Raw genomic sequence first — 21577 nt, 5'->3', positions numbered from 1 at the left:
GGGAGCCAGGCTTCCCTTTTCCTTGGGGAAAGCTTCTGACAGAGCTGGAGCCAGAAGCTCCCTGAAGCTAATGTTTCTTCCATCCTTTATGAAAAATTAAGTTTAAGGAAAGACTAGAACTGTTGCTATGTGGTAGATAAGAGTGGCCCTTGAAAACACAAAGAAAGGAGAAAAAGGGGCGATTTGTCCAAGGCAGGTATGAGGGAAGAGGTCTACAGGTATCTCCAGGAGTAGGGACCTAAGCATTTCTCCAATGCTAATTATTGTGAAGGCTTCTTGGTGGTCCATCTAAGATAGTCATCTAGCTGTGAGACAGATTTTACTATTGAGATGAAAAGATGGATAAAGCAGGAGCAGGGGTCCTGAACACACCAAGCCAGCTAGGAGAATGGTCATCTCAGCCTTGAATTGTGTAGGCACAGGAGTGATGGTAGAAGAGGGCTCCCTAGGGTAAATCTGGAGGATACATTCTCACAAGTGGGACTGTCAACGAGCATGATATTAAACATTTGACTAATGAACTTTAAAATTTTTTCTCCAACGTGTCCACAAAAACACAAACTAGCCAGGCATGGTGGTGCACACCTGTAATCCCAGCACTCAGGAGGCTGAGGCAGGAGGACTGCTGTGAGTTCAAGGCCAGCCTAGGCTACATAGTGAGCTCAAGGCCAGCCTGAATGACATAGTGAGACCCTGTATCAAAAAAAAAACAAACAAAAATACAAATTAAGAGCACTTGGTTTTTAGTATTTGTGGAAATAAGGGATTTAAAACATATTATTAATATTTCCTTATGTGATATAGTGATGTTAGAAAGTTAGATTATTTTTCATTTTCTCTGTCTCTTATTATAAATAGCATATTTCACATGCAAATTTCAAAATCCAAATACAATGGCTCCGTGTACTCTCTCATATTATGCCCTGGAATGATTCTAGTGTTTGCAAAGAAAACTCAATTAATGAGTTTATGCATCCTCTTTAAAGGGAAAATGTGTGGTCAAGAGAACTCTATACAATGTTGGAAGAGGACAAAATCATACAACTCCTTTGCAGAGATATTTTTGAAACATGTTTTAGAAACAAGAATCCTTTCACCTACCACAGTCTTAGATCTTGACTACATAGAATCATGGACATATATGCCAATGTGGTGTTATGGCTTATATCTAGATTTCCCCCCCAAAGCCTCATGTATTCATAGGTGGGGATTTTCAGCAGTGGCTGGATCTAGGGTATGTGGATACAGACTAAGTGTGTGTGAAAACTAAATTATTCCACTGATTGGTTTAGCATAGTTCCGGTTGTGGATAATGGGAATGCCCAACCTGGGTGTGGGTGGCACCATCCAATATACTTTTAGCCCGCATGTTTGTTTGCTGCCTCCTGTCTGCCCTGCCATGGACTATTTCACCTCTGCCATGCCTCTCTCTCATACTGTCCTGCCTTGGCACCAACCAACTGTGGATTGAATTCTCTTCAAACTGTGAGCTAAAACAGACCTTTCCTCTTTGAACTTATGAGTGGCAGGTATTTTGTCCCAGCAATGAGGAAGTAACTAAGACACATAGTCACAGCAGCATGGCTAAAGACATCAAACCAACCTCCAATCATCTTATCAGATATATCTCAGAAACACTAGTTTTAGAGACTAAAAAGTTGAAAAGAGAACTTACTGGATGATGTCCCTTATATATTTATAGCGAAAATCATCCGATAATATATATTGCATTATTCTCACAATTCTGTGAGGAAAACCTCATGATTCACAATTTACAAATGACAAATTCACTGATGTAAAATCATGTTTTCAGAATCCTGGTACGAAAGAGGAATAACAATTCTAGCTCTTACCCTTTCCCAACTCGCAGCAGTCTTCTTTATAGATTAGAGGACTTAAAAACTTGTAGTTTAACATGTTTCTAGTATTGTGCCCACATGGGTACTCACTCAGGCTCTCACTGATTAAGAAGCTGATGCAGCTGGAAATTCAGCTCAGCGGTTCTGATGCCTGCCTCACAAGCACAAGGTCCCAAGTCCGATACCCGGTACCAAAAAAAAAAAGCTGATCCAGATGAAATCTCAGTTTAAGGTTTTATAGGAATCATGGGTCTGATATCAGATTCAAGGGCTGGCAATTCCTGCCCTTTATCTGTATTGTTTCTTCTTGTGGAGGCTCAATGGGAAACTGATTTTCAGGCCTCAGAGTTTCATTTATAAGGTAAATACATGCTGCTTCTTACTACTACATTTCCTGGCTATCTCTATGGCACTTATACCATTTGGTCTGCATAATTGTCATCACTTCTTTGAGAGGGAAGAGAAAGGTGGATCAGGATGAACATTCCTTGAGACTCTATTATGTGCTGTTTATTCTTCAGGATTTCTAATTTACTCCTCACAACAGTTTTGTAAGGAAAGCATCATGATCCCCCTGTTACAGATGATAAAGGGGAGGCGGGCAGAGGCTGAGAAAATATTCCAATATCGCAGGTGAGGTATGGGGCAAGAGTGAGGTCCTAGTTTTTACCTTCAACATGTACATTCTCAACAAGGCAATATTGGCCCCCAGGGCCTGAAAATTAGTTTTTGGGTATAGAAGGTTGGTAGATATTACAATGATATTTAGCACTACACATAACTACAATAGATATCTAACAGTTCATCCCTCTTATTAAAATTTCACATCCTGGGGAGAAAGGGTATGAAAGGAAGGAAATGTGTGTAAAAGTCCTTCACAACAGAGACAGTAATGAAAGAAAGCTGCTAAACATTGTACATACCCTGCGATCTCTTGTGTAGTTGATGGGCCAGCTGACCTTTGGACCTGGATACGTTATACTCCTTCAACTACACCTCTCTCAATTATGATGATGACGGTGGCGGTGATGATTGAAAGAGATAACTCCCTCTTCTGCCAAGAGACATTCATATGGGCACACGTGAAAAGAATGGATTTAAAGGTGAAAGGCAGACAAGTGATTGATGAGAATAACTGATGTTTTCTTTCCAATAGATTAACTATAGGGTAGGAAATTAATGTTAGACTAATGTAACTAAAAGGTACTTTAATTTCCATTTCCTTTAGCCTAACATTTACTCAAGTCACATATTACTTAATATATAATTCAGATCAGATTTTATAAACTTAGGAAAAGTTAAATAAATTAGGGAAATCACATTATGGAGGCCTGCTCAGTAATAGAAACTGGAATTTCTCAAATTCATTTTATCTTGAAGCCACCAGAAACTTATATGCTATTATCTCCTCGGGTGCTCACAAGTAATGCTGCTCAGAATATGTTCAATTTATTTACAAACTTAGCTGTATTAATTTTAAAGTATTATATTAAAAATTTAAAAACATTCCATGGCGATATGAGGAGACTAAAATATATATTTGCAAATTACATACATCTATTATCACGGTATATGAAGCATTCCGAATAATAACCAATATGGAGAAATACCCTAACGATGATGTGGCAGAGGTACGTTAAATATGCTCCCAATGATCTTTGCCTCCTGGTGTACATTCATTGGTATGATCTGTTCCATTGTTTGTGGGCTTTAATTAATGAGTAGGCTCTAACTGATATCTACAGTGCTGTAGTTTGAAAGTGTTGCCCAAAGTTTGTGTGTTAGAAACTTTGATCCTCATTGTGGAGGTGCTGAAAGGTAAGACATTTGAGAGGTGTTTAACTAATGAGGACTCTGTTCTCACAATGCAATTAGTTGTATTATTGTGGACGGGAGGAACTTCCTTATAAAAGAATGAGTCTAGTCTGTCTGTCTGTCTCTCTATCTCTCTACCTCCCTTTATCCAACTCTCCCTCCTCTCTTCCCTTTCTTTTCCCCCTTCTTTGCCCATTGACCATGGAATAATGAAAGAAGGACCTGACCAGATGTCAGCCCCTCAGTCTTAGACTCTCCAACCTACACAGCTGTGAGCCAAATGAATTTATATCCATTATAAATCTCCTAGTCTGTAGTCTTCTATTATAGCACCAAAACAGAGTAAATCATAAAATTGGTACAGACGTAGTGGCGTTTTGCTATATTGTTACATAAACATGTGGAAGTAATTTTGGAACTAACTAGTTCTGAGCAGAAGCTGGAAGAGCTTAGAACAGTCTAGAAAAGTCCTTCATTGGCTGTGAAGGGAGCATAAAGGGCAATTCTGGTGAGGGCTCAAAAGAATGACTGTAGAGAAAGTTTGAGTATTCTTCGAGATTGTGTAAGTGTGGGCCTGGGATGTAGCTCAGAGGTTCCGGCGCCTTCCTTGCAAACGCAAGGTCCCGAGTTCAATCCCCAGTACCAGAAATAAAATAAAATAAAGAAAAGGAACGAGATTGTGTAAGTGGTTATGATCCAAATGTTGGTAGAAATATTGACAGTAAAGGCCATTGTGATGAGGTCTCAAGTGGAAATGAGGAATATTATATTGGATCCTGACATAAAGGTCATCTTTGTTTGAATTGATGAAGAACTTGACTGAACTGTGTCCATGCCCTAGGGCGTTACAGAAGACAGAATTTAAGACCAATAAAATAGAATATCTGGCAGAAGAAATTTCTAAACTAAGCAGTTGTGGTGGATGAATTATTGGTCAACTTGAATGGGAACACCCAGCCGAACTGAGTGAGTGTGGTTCTCGGTGTGGACGATCAACTTGAGGATTGTTGCCAAAAGCATAAAAGGAAAATGGAAGGAGATGATTGCACGCTGTTGATTTTCCTAGAGAAGCTTGCCACAGCTGGTTTTCCTGATATCAACTCAGCTGTAATTGGAGGAGGAGCTCAAGTCCTCACTTGAGCTAGGAATGGCTGCTGTTCTCTTCAGTGCAGCTCTGGTCTTCACCTTGAGCATCATTTCCTGGCTCCAGTGCAGATCCCTCAGCCTTCAGGCACAGATCCTTCACCACACCAGCACAGACATTCTGGCTTCCACCACTGACTTTTGGGCTTTCCCAGTGCAGGTCCTTGATACAGACTCATGGAGGACATTGCCTTGGACTCTAGGCCTTTGGCTGGACTTGTGCAGGACACTGCCATGGGATCCAGGCCCTCAGCTGGATTTTTCAGGCCTCTAGCATGGGGACAGATCTCTTGCACTCTTCTAGGGGTGAATACTGTAAAATAATCCTACAAATTGTGTGTCCTGTATGAAATCTATTCCCTTGCAAAACCCTGACTACCACAGCAGTGTAGGATCTATACCAGTTCTTTTAACTGCATTCAGTAAGATGCAAGAGGAGATACACAATTTAAAAGCAGAATTTTTCATTAAAAGGAAAACATAATGTAAATTTGGAAAAATTAACAGCCTGGCCATGTAAAGAATGAAAAGGCATACAAGGGGGCCAGGGATTTAGCTCAATGACACCACGCTTGCCTCACAAATGCAAGGTCCTGAGTTCAATCATCATACTAGACATTTTGTTCATTTCTGACACACTTTAGTGCTTTCCACAAAGGAACTGGGCAATAAGGAATAGCAGGAGTTTCCCCTTCCCACATGGAAGAGTCACAATGGGTAAGAAAAATATTTTTACCTAAGTCTTTTATAACTTGCTTTATTTTGGGTATCACAACCTGAAAACATCCAAGCTTAGTTTGCTAAATTAAGTGTTCAACATATACAACAAGGAGTTCTTTCATTTTGCAAGCTTCTGGAGTTCTCCTTTCCTTCTGCAAAACTTTGACAATTGCTATTTAAAGGGACATGGTACCTTTAGGGGAGAGCTCCTTTAAGAAGATGTTCTAACACTGGACAGTACCTCTTAACAGTTCAGCCTGAAAGTAGGTGTCTAGAGGTAAGATGATGCCAAATCTCATAAAGGAAAATTTGCATGCTGCTGAAGACTTTTAATTTACGATTATGATACTTCTCCAAAGCTTATGTTATAAAAAATGGCAAATCATTTTTAGCAAAAGAACTTGAACTACATCATCTTCATAAAAACGTAACTGAAAAAGTTTTGTTCAATGAAAAGTTTCATTAATAATCTCCATTGTTTGTACGTATCTATTTCTTGCTAATCTACTGACTGGCTATTGTTTTGTGTTTGTTTGGGTACCAGGGATCAAATTCAGGACCTTGCTCTCGCAAGGCAGGTGCAGTGCCACTGGGCTAAATCCCCGGCCCTGGCTATTGTTTAAATATGGGCCAGTCATACAGTGCAGGAACACACCTCTGGAACACAGTGTCAGTAGAGCTAAACTCTTTATTTTTGTGTTTTTAATCTAGTTCACAAATTACAAAGTGTCACAACTTTTCTTGTTGTTCTCAGTTGGTGATACTTGCAAATGCCTGAATTTGGAGATCACATACATGGTAAGGGCAACAATAAGGAAGCAAAAATAAAATAGGCCAAATGGTACACGTGTACCTACTATACTCTTCAGCCTTCACTAGGTTATGTGGTCCATTCTCCTCACATGCATAGACTTAAACCCGGTGGAATATAGAAGTGTTAGTCAATGTTTATATCCATAAAATATATATGTAATCTTTACAATGTTGTTATAAAAATAACATAATGTTTAGCACATGAGAGTAGCAAAGATTTAAAATATTGTACTAAATATTGGCAAGTATATGAACAAATAGACATTCATGTTCCATGGGTTGGGTGGGGATTTATTTTGAAGGTCAATTCAACAATAGAAATAGAAATTTGTAAATATCCGTAAGAAAAGCAGCCTCTGAAGTCCATGAGCTGGCCTGACACTCACAGCTAGGCCATGGAGTTCTCTTGTTGTGCATAAATAATTTCACAAAGTATTAAATTAGACAAGACCAACCTATCACTGTGACGTAGCAAGACACAAACAAAGCCACTCTGTAAGCATGTATGAACACAGAAAATACTGTCTGAATCATAAAAATGACAAAATACTTGTATGGCTAGTATCAGTTACTGCTGCTTCTTTCTCAGTAACAATTTTAGCCTTGGCCTAGATACCAAATCATAAAGTCCTCATATTTCTTGGCAGCTTTCAATCTATATCAGAGCTTCACTTCCTTAAACTTTCACACAAATCAGCTAACACAGCTCAAATCCTACAAATCATTTATAAATCCCTCTTTCTGAAGCACCCCATTGATTCTGCAGGATGTGCATGCGCACACACTCCAATAATAAATCCAACTTGTGTAAATACATGCATAATCCAGGTGGCCTTCAGCTAGAAGGCACTGCCATTCATGATCTTCGAAAAAGCAGTTCCAACTTAAGGGGTTTATCTTGCATAAATATTTAAAATGTTGTGAAAATATGAGCAAGAATGTTCATTGTGGCCTTAATTCTCATAGTAAAATAGATCCTATTCTCATCACCAAGGGACTGATTAAATAATATGAAATATAAAAGAATATATGCAGCTGTTGAAAAGCTGTTGCATGAAAACTACATTACTGAGAGAAATTAAAGGAGACCTAAGCAAGTTGAGGTTATTCCAGGGCCAGAATATTTAGTAATGTTAAATACCAGACCTTATTAAATTAATTTACTGATTCAAAGCTATCTTAATGCAAATCCCAGCTGGAGTTTTTGTAGAAATTGAAAAGTTTCTAAAACTCATATGGAAATGCAAGATTAAATAACCAAAATAACTTTGAAAAACAAAAGTTGAAAGAATCACGCTGCCTGATTTCAAAATATTGCAATGTTATAGTAATCAAGGCAGAGCAGCATTGAGATCAAGTTAATTTCAGAGTGGACCAGGGATTTAGATCAGTGGTTCCGCCACCTGCCTCGCAAGCACAAGGTCCTGAGTTCGATCCCCGGTACCAAAAAAAAAAAAAAAAAAGAAAAGAAAAAGATAATTAGATCAATGGAACAGAATCAAGTCCAGAAGTAGATCCATAAATACAGGGACAATCGATTTTTGACAAAATGCAAATGGAGAAAGAAGAGGTTTGTCAGCAAATGGTGCTGGAATACTTGGATATTGTTACGACTCAAAAATGAACTTTGACCTGTAACTTGTATCATATACAAAAATTAAGTTAAAATGGATCACAGCCCTAACCATGAAAATTAAAACTATAAAAGTTTTAGACGTCGGGTGTAGTGGTACAAGCCTGCAGTCCCAGCACTGAGGCAGGAGGATCGCCATGAATGCAACGTCAGCCTGAACTACAAAGTGAAAACTATTTTCTCATAAAACTAGAAAACTAAAAGTTTTAAAAACAATAACGTACAGACTCTTTGTCACCTTGTTCATGCAGATTTTGTATACACAACACTGAAGCCCAAGTGGTAAAATAATTATTAGTCAGTGAAAATTTAAAATATCTTCTCTGCAAAAGACATTTTTTAGAGAATAAACGTACCACAGATTGGGAAAAATACCTGAACAGTATATATCTAACAATGAACTTGTAGCCACTACATATGAAACACTCTTAAAAATAAACAATCCAATTCTTAAAACATGGGCAAAAGATTCACACATACCTCACCAAAAAATTAATGGATGGCAGATGTGTGTATGAAAAAATGTTGAACATCATTAGAGAAATTAAATGCAAATTAGAATGGTGAGATATGGATAAGAGTAAAAGCACTAACCATATCAAGTAGTAGTAAGGATGTGCAGGAACCATAACTCTCATACACAACTGGAGGAATGTACAAATGGTACAAACACTGAAAAACATACCTACCATATGATCCAGCCATTCCACTCATATTTATCTAGAATAAAAGTACACCTCCATAGGAATACTTGTGAATTCTCAGTGGCTTTACTTCTAATAATTAAAATTTGAACATAAATGTCTACCCAACAGTTCAATGGCTATTGTAAAGTCATATAGTGGACTATTACTTGGCAATAAAAATTAATGAACTACTGAGAGACAACATGGATGAAATTCAATTACCCTGAAAGGCCAGATTCCTTACTTCCACAAGAGTACATGCTGTACGATTCCATTTATATTTAATTACAGAAAGTAAAAATATTCTCTATAATCAGAAAGCAGATCAGTAGTTGCCTGGGGTTATGGGGACACAGAAGTGAGATGGATTATAAAGACACATTAAGCAGCTTTCAGGGGCCATGTATATGTTCATTTTGATTGTGCTTATGCTTTAATATACATGTCAAAACTTATCAAACTGTACACTTTATTCCGTTTAATGTATATCAATTGTATCTCAATAAAGCTATTAAATACAAACCACTGTGAGCCAGGTGTGATGGTACATGACTGTGAGCCCAGCATGCTGGGGAGCTGAGATAGGTGTATGATACGAGTAGAAACTTAGTGACTTAGCAAGACCCTGTCTCAAAAATGAAAATATAAAAAATGGCTGGGGGTGCAGCTCAATGCTAAGGTCCTGGGCTCAGTCCCCAGTACTACCCCAAAGCAGGAATAAAATAGCATTTGGATGATAGCTGACCTTGTAGAGAACAGTGTGAGTAGTTTTCCCTGTGAGTTGTGTAGGCCTTTGGACCTAATTCCATCAAGCTAACCTGGGAAAAGTATCTCCAATAGCTGGTTCACCCTGGGAGAGGGTACAACCTTTTGCTTTGAGTTAACAAGGAACTACAAATATGGTTTGTTTGGTTAGGACACCTTGAATTCAAATCAACCTATAATCATTTTACTACTAGTTTCAATAAGCTTTATTAATAGGGGCAGAACAAAATTCAACTTTAAGTCATATAGTGGATATAAAATATGCAAACTGTTAAAAACAAAGCATTTGGTAGATGTGTATAATACTCAATTGGAAAGACAACTGCAAAAGGAAGATATGAGGTACTAAATACGACAGTTCTATTTTTACAAAAGAAAAAATTTATGCATATTGTCTTAGTTGCTTTCTCGTTACTGAGAGACAGTACTCAACATTCGTATCAGTGAAATGGAAAGGTTTATTTTGGCTCAGTTTGTAGAGGCTTCAATCCAGTCAGCTGGCTTAAAGGCAGGAAAGCATGGCAGAGGAGAAACCACCCATGGCATGGCTGGCAGGAGAGAGACAGATCAAGGAGGGAGATACATCCTTCTAGGCTACACCCCCATGGACCCACCTCCTCAGACCAGACTTCACCTCTCAACATCTCGTTTGGCTTTAAACTCATCAGGGGACTAATCTACTCGTGAGTACAGTATCATGCCCCTATGATCCAATCACCTCCCAAAAGCCCTACCTATGAGCACATGAGGCTTTAGAGGTACAACTAGTAAATCATATTTAAGAGATTATGCAATGAAAGATTACAACATTATATAGCAACTATTAAAAGAAGAAAAGCACTAAGCGATTCAAAAGTATTTTACAGAACCATATTTACTGACATGGAAAGATGGTCACAGTATACAATCAGTGGGGGGACAAGTTACAAATCTTTATAGTATGATCTCGTTTTGATTTCTTAAATGAAAATCTCAAAGCATGTACTTGATAGTTTCACACATAAAGACTTCCTCCACAGCTCAGACCAGGTGTTGTAATTCCTTCTGAATCTCATAACCTCAACCAAATTCCTGAAATGTTTTTTGGGCAATAAAGTCTCCCAGGGATCATTATCTTGTAGTTTGAGACAGTAGCCTCTCCCCTTGATTTCTTGTTCTATATTGGTGGAACTTCAGTTATGGGTTCAAATTTCTCCAATTAAGTTTACACTGTTTTAGCTAGTACAAATGTAAACTGGGCTTGCCTGCTAGTGAAAGATTGAGTTCTTTGGACTTTCATTCAAGTGACACACACAATAAATCATAAAAAAGTAAAGTATGATTTTGCAAGAGACAGAAAGCAACTATCTTTTAAATGCAAGGTATGAAACAATGTTTAGAACAATTCCAGGCCTTCAGAATACAAGGAACAGATGGATAGAAAAAGGTAGGATATACATTACTTAACTTCCTTATATGATTCACATCTACATCTTGTTTGTTCAACAAAGTTTTGCATTTCTCAGACAAAGAAGTAGAAACAGCAAATAAATACATGAAAAAATGTTGAACATCACGGGTCATTTGAGAGATGCAAATGAAAACAACGCTGAGATTCCACTTCACTCCAGAAAGAATGGCTGCTATCATGAACTCAACCAATAACAAATGCTGGCGGGGCTGTGGGGAAAGGGGAACCCTGCTCCACTGCTGGTGGGAGTGTAGACTGGTGCAAGCACTGTGGAAATCAGTATGGAGATACCTCAAAGAACTAGGACTGGAAGTCCCATTGAGCCAGCTATTCCCCTGCTGGGTGTCTTCCCCAATGAATTAAGAGTCATACCACAGCGATATATGTGCATCCATGTTCATAACAGCACAATTTGTAATAGTTAAAACTTGAAAGCATCCTAGATGCCCATCAACTGGAGACTGGATAAAGAAAATGTGTTTTTTTATAAGATGGAGTACTACTCAGCCATAAAGAAGGAGAAATTAGAGACATTTATAGCTAAATGGACGCACATTGAGCTGATACTCTTAAGTGAAATAAATAGGACGCACATGTGTAAATACCAAATAGTTTCTCTAGGGTGAGAAACTGAAAGTGTAAATAAGGACTGAAATGTACACTAGGTAATGTGAAATAGGAAGAAAAGGGGCAAAGGGGAAGGAAGTGGGAGGGCTAGGGCAAAGGATAGAAGGGAATGGAATTAATCTGAGAAAATGGAAAAATAGGCACAAAATCTTTGTAAATAGGTAGGAATGGAGGGGTTGAAGGGAGGGCTAGGCAAGGGTGAAAAATAAGAACCAAGAGAGACTATGTAAAGGTGCAAATTTCCAATGATGAATGCCATTATATTGTATACCTAAAATGTACCAATGATTAGAATGAATAATCAATAATGCAAAATAGGAAGAAAAGGTCCAAAGGGGTAAGGGTATTGGGAGGGGCAGGGGAAATGAAGGAAGAGAGAGGAATAATGATGTGAAATGGAAAAAATGGAAACAAAGGCTCTGTAAATAGGGAAGGGTGGAGGAGGTGAAGGGAGGGCAGGGAATGGGGAAAAACTAAAGAACCAGGATACATCATGTAAAGGAATAAGATCCCAATGAGAAATGTAAATGTATTGTACACCTAAAATGTGCCAATAAAAGAATTTAAGGGGAAATAAAAGAATAGTTATTGCCAGAGATGGAGTAGATTGGAGAAAGTAAAAGAGGTTGGCCAAAGATTATAAAATTACAGCTATGCAGGATGAATAAGTCTAGAGATTTAATGTACATCATGATGACCACAGTTAATAATATTGTATTAAACACTGAACATTTGATGAGAGTAGAATTCAAGGACTCTCATGTTAAAAAGAATATGCAGGTAGATAATTATGTGACTAAGTTTCATGTAGTAATTTCTTCTCTCCACAAACACACACATATACACACATGATATTTAACAAATATATACAATTTTTATTGAAACTATATGTGCATAGAAATGTTTATGAAATGCCAAAACCACGAGGTATAATGAAATGCAAATAATAATGAAGACAAATAATATTAATGAAATGATATATCAAAAAAAGAAGAGGAATAACAAAAAAATAGATTTGATGGTATTACTTTTACGCCCAGTAAGGATGTAGGAGAAGAGATTTGAGAGGTTATGTAAGGGGGCAGAGAGAAAAAAAGAGAAGAGAAGGAAACACAAGTGAGCATGTGTTTGTGGGGCATAACCTTCCAGGTCACACTTCCAGTAACTTACCTCCAACCAGGCCCCATCTCTTAACACCAAGTCGGCTAAGCCCCCTCATGATAAAATCACCTTCCAGAAGCCTCACCTCTGAACACATAAGGCTTTGGGGGGAATTCCTCATCTAAAGCATAAGACATACTTCAGCCTCACACCCACATTTTGGGAGTGAGAGTGTCTAAGAATGCAAACAAACTGCGAATTCTCGAAGACTGCCTACAGACAGATCTGGGAAAATTTACAACCTCTGCCCAATTCCAGTCCTGCTGTCCTTATCCCACCAAATCCTGGAGCCTCTGTTTTCCTCAGGGCTCCTTGGTGGGGCATCTACTCTGCTCCCTCTAGTGAGGTTCACCTCAAGGTTCTCTGCCAGTCATGAAATTTCAGACTGCTTCCTTATATCCTTCTCCCACTGTCTCTGGCGTTACTAGTTCTTTTTTCTGACTTCACTCAGCTATCTGTAATTTCAGAAGCCTCTGAGTGTTAGAAAGGAGGGTTCCTCAGTTGGTGCAGGCTGTTTCTCTCCCTTCCCCTCCTCACCCTCAGCCCCTGTGCCTGAGAATTGTAATTGCCCTGGGACTCTGAATTTATCCCTCATAGTGATAGCTGATCTGTCTATACTGTAAACGTGTCTCTTCTCAGAGATCAGAACATCAAGACATCAAGACCCCATGCCTGTACAAGCAGCCTACACTTTCTCCCCACCCCCTCTGTCATTATTTTCTTCAGGACTCTATGGACACAGCTGCCTGGACACACTTTTCTAAATCATTGTGCTCAGAGGCTGGCTGTTGCATAGCAACAGAGGCTCAGATCCAAATATAGACACTGGAAGGAGCAGCAGGCCAGGTAATGCTGAAGCTATTTGGAAAGAGGATAAAAAAATTCTATCTCTAAAACAGCCTTCCTCCTCCTCCTGTCAAGCCCTTCTCTCTACCCCTTCCCTATGGACCTAGTCCTATGTGCAGAGCAACCTGTGCTCTGGGCAAAAGGCACCATTGCCTGATCCCTCCATTTTCCAAGCACCGCAGGGTTTCATTAACATGAAAAGTTTCTATTTGCACAGGGCTTGTTTTCCACACAACAGAGGGTGGTCCATCCACAGGACCACCCTGTAATGTAGAGCTGTCAGTCCCCTCCCTTAACAGGAGGAAACTGTTTCATCAAGATATGAAGAACCAGCCTTGCCTATCCTCAAAGGCAGCTTACACTAATTCAGGAGGACGGCACAGAACTGGGATACAGCAAGCCTGAGTTCTAGTTCCAGTTTATGAAATCACGTAAAAATTCTCTAAACAATTGAGGTCAGCATCTCATTGAGACAGAGTTAGTGATCCAGATTCTCACAATCCAGTGTGTGGTCTTTGCCTTGAGACACCAGCCTCTTGATAGATTTCCCTCCAATTTAGGGTGGCTGCTGCATATAATATCTACCTTCTGCTTCCCAACATGCCCCTACTCCCACCAGAAAACTAACCTAATACTTGCTCTCCTCCTAACAGCTAGTGACGTCACAGGCTCCTCCAGTTCCTAGCCACTACCTCACTCAACCCCACCCCAGCTCCTACAAGGCCCACCCCAGCTCCTATAAGAAGCACTCCCCATCCTGGCCATACTGCTTTTGTCTCTCCTTTGTTCAGAGACAGCCCGGCAGATTGTCCCTACAGTAAAGGCTTGTTGTGGCCTGGTCTGGTCTTGGTTTTTGGCTTTTATACCTGACACCACTCACCTGCCATTCTTTCTTGCCTGCCTCTCAACTGGAAGTGGCTGTTTTGTGGGTGGGGTATAATCTCATTCAGGACCACAGTTTTATTCATTTTTTACATCAAGCTCCCCTTCTTTCAAGGCCTCCCTTTGAGCTGACATTTTCTTAGCATCCCCCCTCCACTTAATTTCCAGGAAGCATACATCCTTACTCACAGAAGAAGCACATCTTGGTCCACAGAAAGTGATTCAGAGAGTGAAGCTGGCATAGATCCAGGGCTGCCTCTTCAGTTGGTACCTTATTAAGAGCAGGGTATTATTAATCATTTGCCACATCATCACTTGATTCATCAATTTTGGTGGCAGGAACAGAAATCAGCAACCCATGTAAGCTACCCTGTATACTTTTCGTTTACCCTCAAGTTACTCATAGAAGTATGGTTTCCTTTTATGCTCTTAGAATGCAAGGTACTCTAGAGGAACAAGAGCTGTGAGTTTGTAAGTTTAATGACTATATGAAAGCACTCTTCCAAAGGGGATGACTGAGGAAAGCAAGTGCTCAGATTGCCAATAAAGACAAAAGCTATCAATACAGTACACGGTGCTACATTGAAGGGAAACAGGCTTTTTCATATACTGTTAGTGCCAAATTTGTATATACATTTTTTTCTAGGCCTATATTAGAACTTAATTATTTGAATGGCCTTCAATACAGAAGTCCTGTTTTCATCCACAGGTGAGTTTTAGCTGAAGCTTTAGAAAGGATTCTGAGGGTGATTCTGGTCTGCATCCAGATAAAAGTACCTTTGCTTAAGGGTTCTATCAAAGAGCCACGTGAGTTCCCTGATCTAGAGAAGAAAGGCAGGAAAATTTATGGAGCTGTTTGTTTAGAGGGTCCAGATCCATTTTTTTTCACTTCAACTGCTGAAATAACCCTCGTAGGAACACTGTTGCTATGCTCTATTCATCTCTTCATGGATGCATGTGACTACAAATCCTGCACTCCTAACGGTAGAGCTGAATGGCAAAGATGTTGCTCACCAGCCCCACTATCAGAGGCAAGGAGAGAGCTTGCCAACCAGGGCAGGTTGAGGTTGAGTTGCTGGTGGAAGATCGGTAGCAAGTGTGTCAGGAGTCATACTGTTAAGGTGATTAAACTCTGTTCTCTTTATGTTTACCTTTCTTGCTGTAGGGAGCCAGGCTTCCCTTTTCCTTGGGGAAAGCTTCTGACAGAGCTGGAGCCAGAAGCTCCCTGAAGCTAATGTTTCTTCCATCCTTTATGAAAAATTAAGTTTAAGGAAAGACTAGAACTGTTGCTATGTGGTAGATAAGAGTGGCCCTTGAAAACACAAAGAAAGGAGAAAAAGGGGCGATTTGTCCAAGGCAGGTATGAGGGAAGAGGTCTACAGGTATCTCCAGGAGTAGGGACCTAAGCATTTCTCCAATGCTAATTATTGTGAAGGCTTCTTGGTGGTCCATCTAAGATAGTCATCTAGCTGTGAGACAGATTTTACTATTGAGATGAAAAGATGGATAAAGCAGGAGCAGGGGTCCTGAACACACCAAGCCAGCTAGGAGAATGGTCATCTCAGCCTTGAATTGTGTAGGCACAGGAGTGATGGTAGAAGAGGGCTCCCTAGGGTAAATCTGGAGGATACATTCTCACAAGTGGGACTGTCAACGAGCATGATATTAAACATTTGACTAATGAACTTTAAAATTTTTTCTCCAACGTGTCCACAAAAACACAAACTAGCCAGGCATGGTGGTGCACACCTGTAATCCCAGCACTCAGGCGGCTGAGGCAGGAGGACTGCTGTGAGTTCAAGGCCAGCCTAGGCTACATAGTGAGCTCAAGGCCAGCCTGAATGACATAGTGAGACCCTGTCTCAAAAAAAAACAAACAAAAATACAAATTAAGAGCACTTGGTTTTTAGTATTTGTGGAAATAAGGGATTTAAAACATATTATTAATATTTCCTTATGTGATATAGTGATGTTAGAAAGTTAGATTATTTTTCATTTTCTCTGTCTCTTATTATAAATAGCATATTTCACATGCAAATTTCAAAATCCAAATACAATGGCTCCATGTACTCTCTCATATTATGCCCTGGAATGATTCTAGTGTTTGCAAAGAAAACTCAATTAATGAGTTTATGCATCCTCTTTAAAGGGAAAATGTGTGGTCAAGAGAACTCTATACAATGTTGGAAGAGGACAAAATCATACAACTCCTTTGCAGAGATATTTTTGAAACATGTTTTAGAAACAAGAATCCTTTCACCTACCACAGTCTTAGATCTTGACTACATAGAATCATGGACATATATGCCAATGTGGTGTTATGGCTTATATCTAGATTCCCCCCCAAAGCCTCATGTATTCATAGGTGGGGATTTTCAGCAGTGGCTGGATCTAGGGTATGTGGATACAGACTAAGTGTGTGTGAAAACTAAATTATTCCACTGATTGGTTTAGCATAGTTCCGGTTGTGGATAATGGGAATGCCCAACCTGGGTGTGGGTGGCACCATCCAATATACTTTTAGCCCGCATGTTTGTTTGCTGCCTCCTGTCTGCCCTGCCATGGACTATTTCACCTCTGCCATGCCTCTCTCTCATACTGTCCTGCCTTGGCACCAACCAACTGTGGATTGAATTCTCTTCAAACTGTGAGCTAAAACAGACCTTTCCTCTTTGAACTTATGAGTGGCAGGTATTTTGTCCCAGCAATGAGGAAGTAACTAAGACACATAGTCACAGCAGCATGGCTAAAGACATCAAAACAACCTCCAATCATCTTATCAGATATATCTCAGAAACACTAGTTTTAGAGACTAAAAAGTTGAAAAGAGAACTTACTGGATGATGTCCCTTATATATTTATAGCGAAAATCATCCGATAATATATATTGCATTATTCTCACAATTCTGTGAGGAAAACCTCATGATTCACAATTTACAAATGACAAATTCACTGATGTAAAATCATGTTTTCAGAATCCTGGTACGAAAGAGGAATAACAATTCTAGCTCTTACCCTTTCCCAACTCGCAGCAGTCTTCTTTATAGATTAGAGGACTTAAAAACTTGTAGTTTAACATGTTTCTAGTATTGTGCCCACATGGGTACTCACTCAGGCTCTCACTGATTAAGAAGCTGATGCAGCTGGAAATTCAGCTCAGCGGTTCTGATGCCTGCCTCACAAGCACAAGGTCCCAAGTCCGATACCCGGTACCAAAAAAAAAAAGCTGATCCAGATGAAATCTCAGTTTAAGGTTTTATAGGAATCATGGGTCTGATATCAGATTCAAGGGCTGGCAATTCCTGCCCTTTATCTGTATTGTTTCTTCTTGTGGAGGCTCAATGGGAAACTGATTTTCAGGCCTCAGAGTTTCATTTATAAGGTAAATACATGCTGCTTCTTACTACTACATTTCCTGGCTATCTCTATGGCACTTATACCATTTGGTCTGCATAATTGTCATCACTTCTTTGAGAGGGAAGAGAAAGGTGGATCAGGATGAACATTCCTTGAGACTCTATTATGTGCTGTTTATTCTTCAGGATTTCTAATTTACTCCTCACAACAGTTTTGTAAGGAAAGCATCATGATCCCCCTGTTACAGATGATAAAGGGGAGGCAGGCAGAGGCTAAGAAAATATTCCAATATCGCAGGTGAGGTATGGGGCAAGAGTGAGGTCCTAGTTTTTACCTTCAACATGTACATTCTCAACAAGGCAATATTGGCCCCCAGGGCCTGAAAATTAGTTTTTGGGTATAGAAGGTTGGTAGATATTACAATGATATTTAGCACTACACATAACTACAATAGATATCTAACAGTTCATCCCTCTTATTAAAATTTCACATCCTGGGGAGAAAGGGTATGAAAGGAAGGAAATGTGTGTAAAAGTCCTTCACAACAGAGACAGTAATGAAAGAAAGCTGCTAAACATTGTACATACCCTGCGATCTCTTGTGTAGTTGATGGGCCAGCTGACCTTTGGACCTGGATACGTTATACTCCTTCAACTACACCTCTCTCAATTATGATGATGACGGTGGCGGTGATGATTGAAAGAGATAACTCCCTCTTCTGCCAAGAGACATTCATATGGGCACACGTGAAAAGAATGGATTTAAAGGTGAAAGGCAGACAAGTGATTGATGAGAATAACTGATGTTTTCTTTCCAATAGATTAACTATAGGGTAGGAAATTAATGTTAGACTAATGTAACTAAAAGGTACTTTAATTTCCATTTCCTTTAGCCTAACATTTACTCAAGTCACATATTACTTAATATATAATTCAGATCAGATTTTATAAACTTAGGAAAAGTTAAATAAATTAGGGAAATCACATTATGGAGGCCTGCTCAGTAATAGAAACTGGAATTTCTCAAATTCATTTTATCTTGAAGCCACCAGAAACTTATATGCTATTATCTCCTCGGGTGCTCACAAGTAATGCTGCTCAGAATATGTTCAATTTATTTACAAACTTAGCTGTATTAATTTTAAAGTATTATATTAAAAATTTAAAAACATTCCATGGCGATATGAGGAGACTAAAATATATATTTGCAAATTACATACATCTATTATCACGGTATATGAAGCATTCCGAATAATAACCAATATGGAGAAATACCCTAACGATGATGTGGCAGAGGTACGTTAAATATGCTCCCAATGATCTTTGCCTCCTGGTGTACATTCATTGGTATGATCTGTTCCATTGTTTGTGGGCTTTAATTAATGAGTAGGCTCTAACTGATATCTACAGTGCTGTAGTTTGAAAGTGTTGCCCAAAGTTTGTGTGTTAGAAACTTTGATCCTCATTGTGGAGGTGCTGAAAGGTAAGACATTTGAGAGGTGTTTAACTAATGAGGACTCTGTTCTCACAATGCAATTAGTTGTATTATTGTGGACGGGAGGAACTTCCTTATAAAAGAATGAGTCTAGTCTGTCTGTCTGTCTCTCTATCTCTCTACCTCCCTTTATCCAACTCTCCCTCCTCTCTTCCCTTTCTTTTCCCCCTTCTTTGCCCATTGACCATGGAATAATGAAAGAAGGACCTGACCAGATGTCAGCCCCTCAGTCTTAGACTCTCCAACCTACACAGCTGTGAGCCAAATGAATTTATATCCATTATAAATCTCCTAGTCTGTAGTCTTCTATTATAGCACCAAAACAGAGTAAATCATAAAATTGGTACAGACGTAGTGGCGTTTTGCTATATTGTTACATAAACATGTGGAAGTAATTTTGGAACTAACTAGTTCTGAGCAGAAGCTGGAAGAGCTTAGAACAGTCTAGAAAAGTCCTTCATTGGCTGTGAAGGGAGCATAAAGGGCAATTCTGGTGAGGGCTCAAAAGAATGACTGTAGAGAAAGTTTGAGTATTCTTCGAGATTGTGTAAGTGTGGGCCTGGGATGTAGCTCAGAGGTTCCGGCGCCTTCCTTGCAAACGCAAGGTCCCGAGTTCAATCCCCAGTACCAGAAATAAAATAAAATAAAGAAAAGGAACGAGATTGTGTAAGTGGTTATGATCCAAATGTTGGTAGAAATATTGACAGTAAAGGCCATTGTGATGAGGTCTCAAGTGGAAATGAGGAATATTATATTGGATCCTGACATAAAGGTCATCTTTGTTTGAATTGATGAAGAACTTGACTGAACTGTGTCCATGCCCTAGGGCGTTACAGAAGACAGAATTTAAGACCAATAAAATAGAATATCTGGCAGAAGAAATTTCTAAACTAAGCAGTTGTGGTGGATGAATTATTGGTCAACTTGAATGGGAACACCCAGCCGAACTGAGTGAGTGTGGTTCTCGGTGTGGACGATCAACTTGAGGATTGTTGCCAAAAGCATAAAAGGAAAATGGAAGGAGATGATTGCACGCTGTTGATTTTCCTAGAGAAGCTTGCCACAGCTGGTTTTCCTGATATCAACTCAGCTGTAATTGGAGGAGGAGCTCAAGTCCTCACTTGAGCTAGGAATGGCTGCTGTTCTCTTCAGTGCAGCTCTGGTCTTCACCTTGAGCATCATTTCCTGGCTCCAGTGCAGATCCCTCAGCCTTCAGGCACAGATCCTTCACCACACCAGCACAGACATTCTGGCTTCCACCACTGACTTTTGGGCTTTCCCAGTGCAGGTCCTTGATACAGACTCATGGAGGACATTGCCTTGGACTCTAGGCCTTTGGCTGGACTTGTGCAGGACACTGCCATGGGATCCAGGCCCTCAGCTGGATTTTTCAGGCCTCTAGCATGGGGACAGATCTCTTGCACTCTTCTAGGGGTGAATACTGTAAAATAATCCTACAAATTGTGTGTCCTGTATGAAATCTATTCCCTTGCAAAACCCTGACTACCACAGCAGTGTAGGATCTATACCAGTTCTTTTAACTGCATTCAGTAAGATGCAAGAGGAGATACACAATTTAAAAGCAGAATTTTTCATTAAAAGGAAAACATAATGTAAATTTGGAAAAATTAACAGCCTGGCCATGTAAAGAATGAAAAGGCATACAAGGGGGCCAGGGATTTAGCTCAATGACACCACGCTTGCCTCACAAATGCAAGGTCCTGAGTTCAATCATCATACTAGACATTTTGTTCATTTCTGACACACTTTAGTGCTTTCCACAAAGGAACTGGGCAATAAGGAATAGCAGGAGTTTCCCCTTCCCACATGGAAGAGTCACAATGGGTAAGAAAAATATTTTTACCTAAGTCTTTTATAACTTGCTTTATTTTGGGTATCACAACCTGAAAACATCCAAGCTTAGTTTGCTAAATTAAGTGTTCAACATATACAACAAGGAGTTCTTTCATTTTGCAAGCTTCTGGAGTTCTCCTTTCCTTCTGCAAAACTTTGACAATTGCTATTTAAAGGGACATGGTACCTTTAGGGGAGAGCTCCTTTAAGAAGATGTTCTAACACTGGACAGTACCTCTTAACAGTTCAGCCTGAAAGTAGGTGTCTAGAGGTAAGATGATGCCAAATCTCATAAAGGAAAATTTGCATGCTGCTGAAGACTTTTAATTTACGATTATGATACTTCTCCAAAGCTTATGTTATAAAAAATGGCAAATCATTTTTAGCAAAAGAACTTGAACTACATCATCTTCATAAAAACGTAACTGAAAAAGTTTTGTTCAATGAAAAGTTTCATTAATAATCTCCATTG

The 21577-nt window shown here is 39.4% G+C and overlaps 1 long non-coding RNA gene across 1 annotated transcript in view; it reads right to left on the bottom strand.

Moving 5' to 3' along the window:
• The window catches only part of LOC147822531 (uncharacterized), a 50787-nt gene extending 32125 nt beyond the window's left edge, over positions 1-18662 (bottom strand). The window contains exons 1-3 of the long non-coding RNA XR_015445593.1: positions 18345-18662; positions 14590-14671; positions 2783-2913 (exon numbers count right to left, since the gene is read on the bottom strand). This is a non-coding gene — a long non-coding RNA (uncharacterized LOC147822531). The remainder of the gene's footprint in view (positions 1-2782; positions 2914-14589; positions 14672-18344) is intronic.
• Positions 18663-21577: the final 2915 nt, after the last annotated feature.

This window comes from Heterocephalus glaber, unplaced genomic scaffold, assembly GCF_053883595.1.
Source record: "Heterocephalus glaber isolate CG9 unplaced genomic scaffold, H.glaber_assembly_v1.0 deba00001613, whole genome shotgun sequence".
Classification (NCBI taxonomy): domain Eukaryota; kingdom Metazoa; phylum Chordata; class Mammalia; order Rodentia; family Bathyergidae; genus Heterocephalus; species Heterocephalus glaber.
This window is presented reverse-complemented; position numbering and strand designations above follow the sequence as displayed.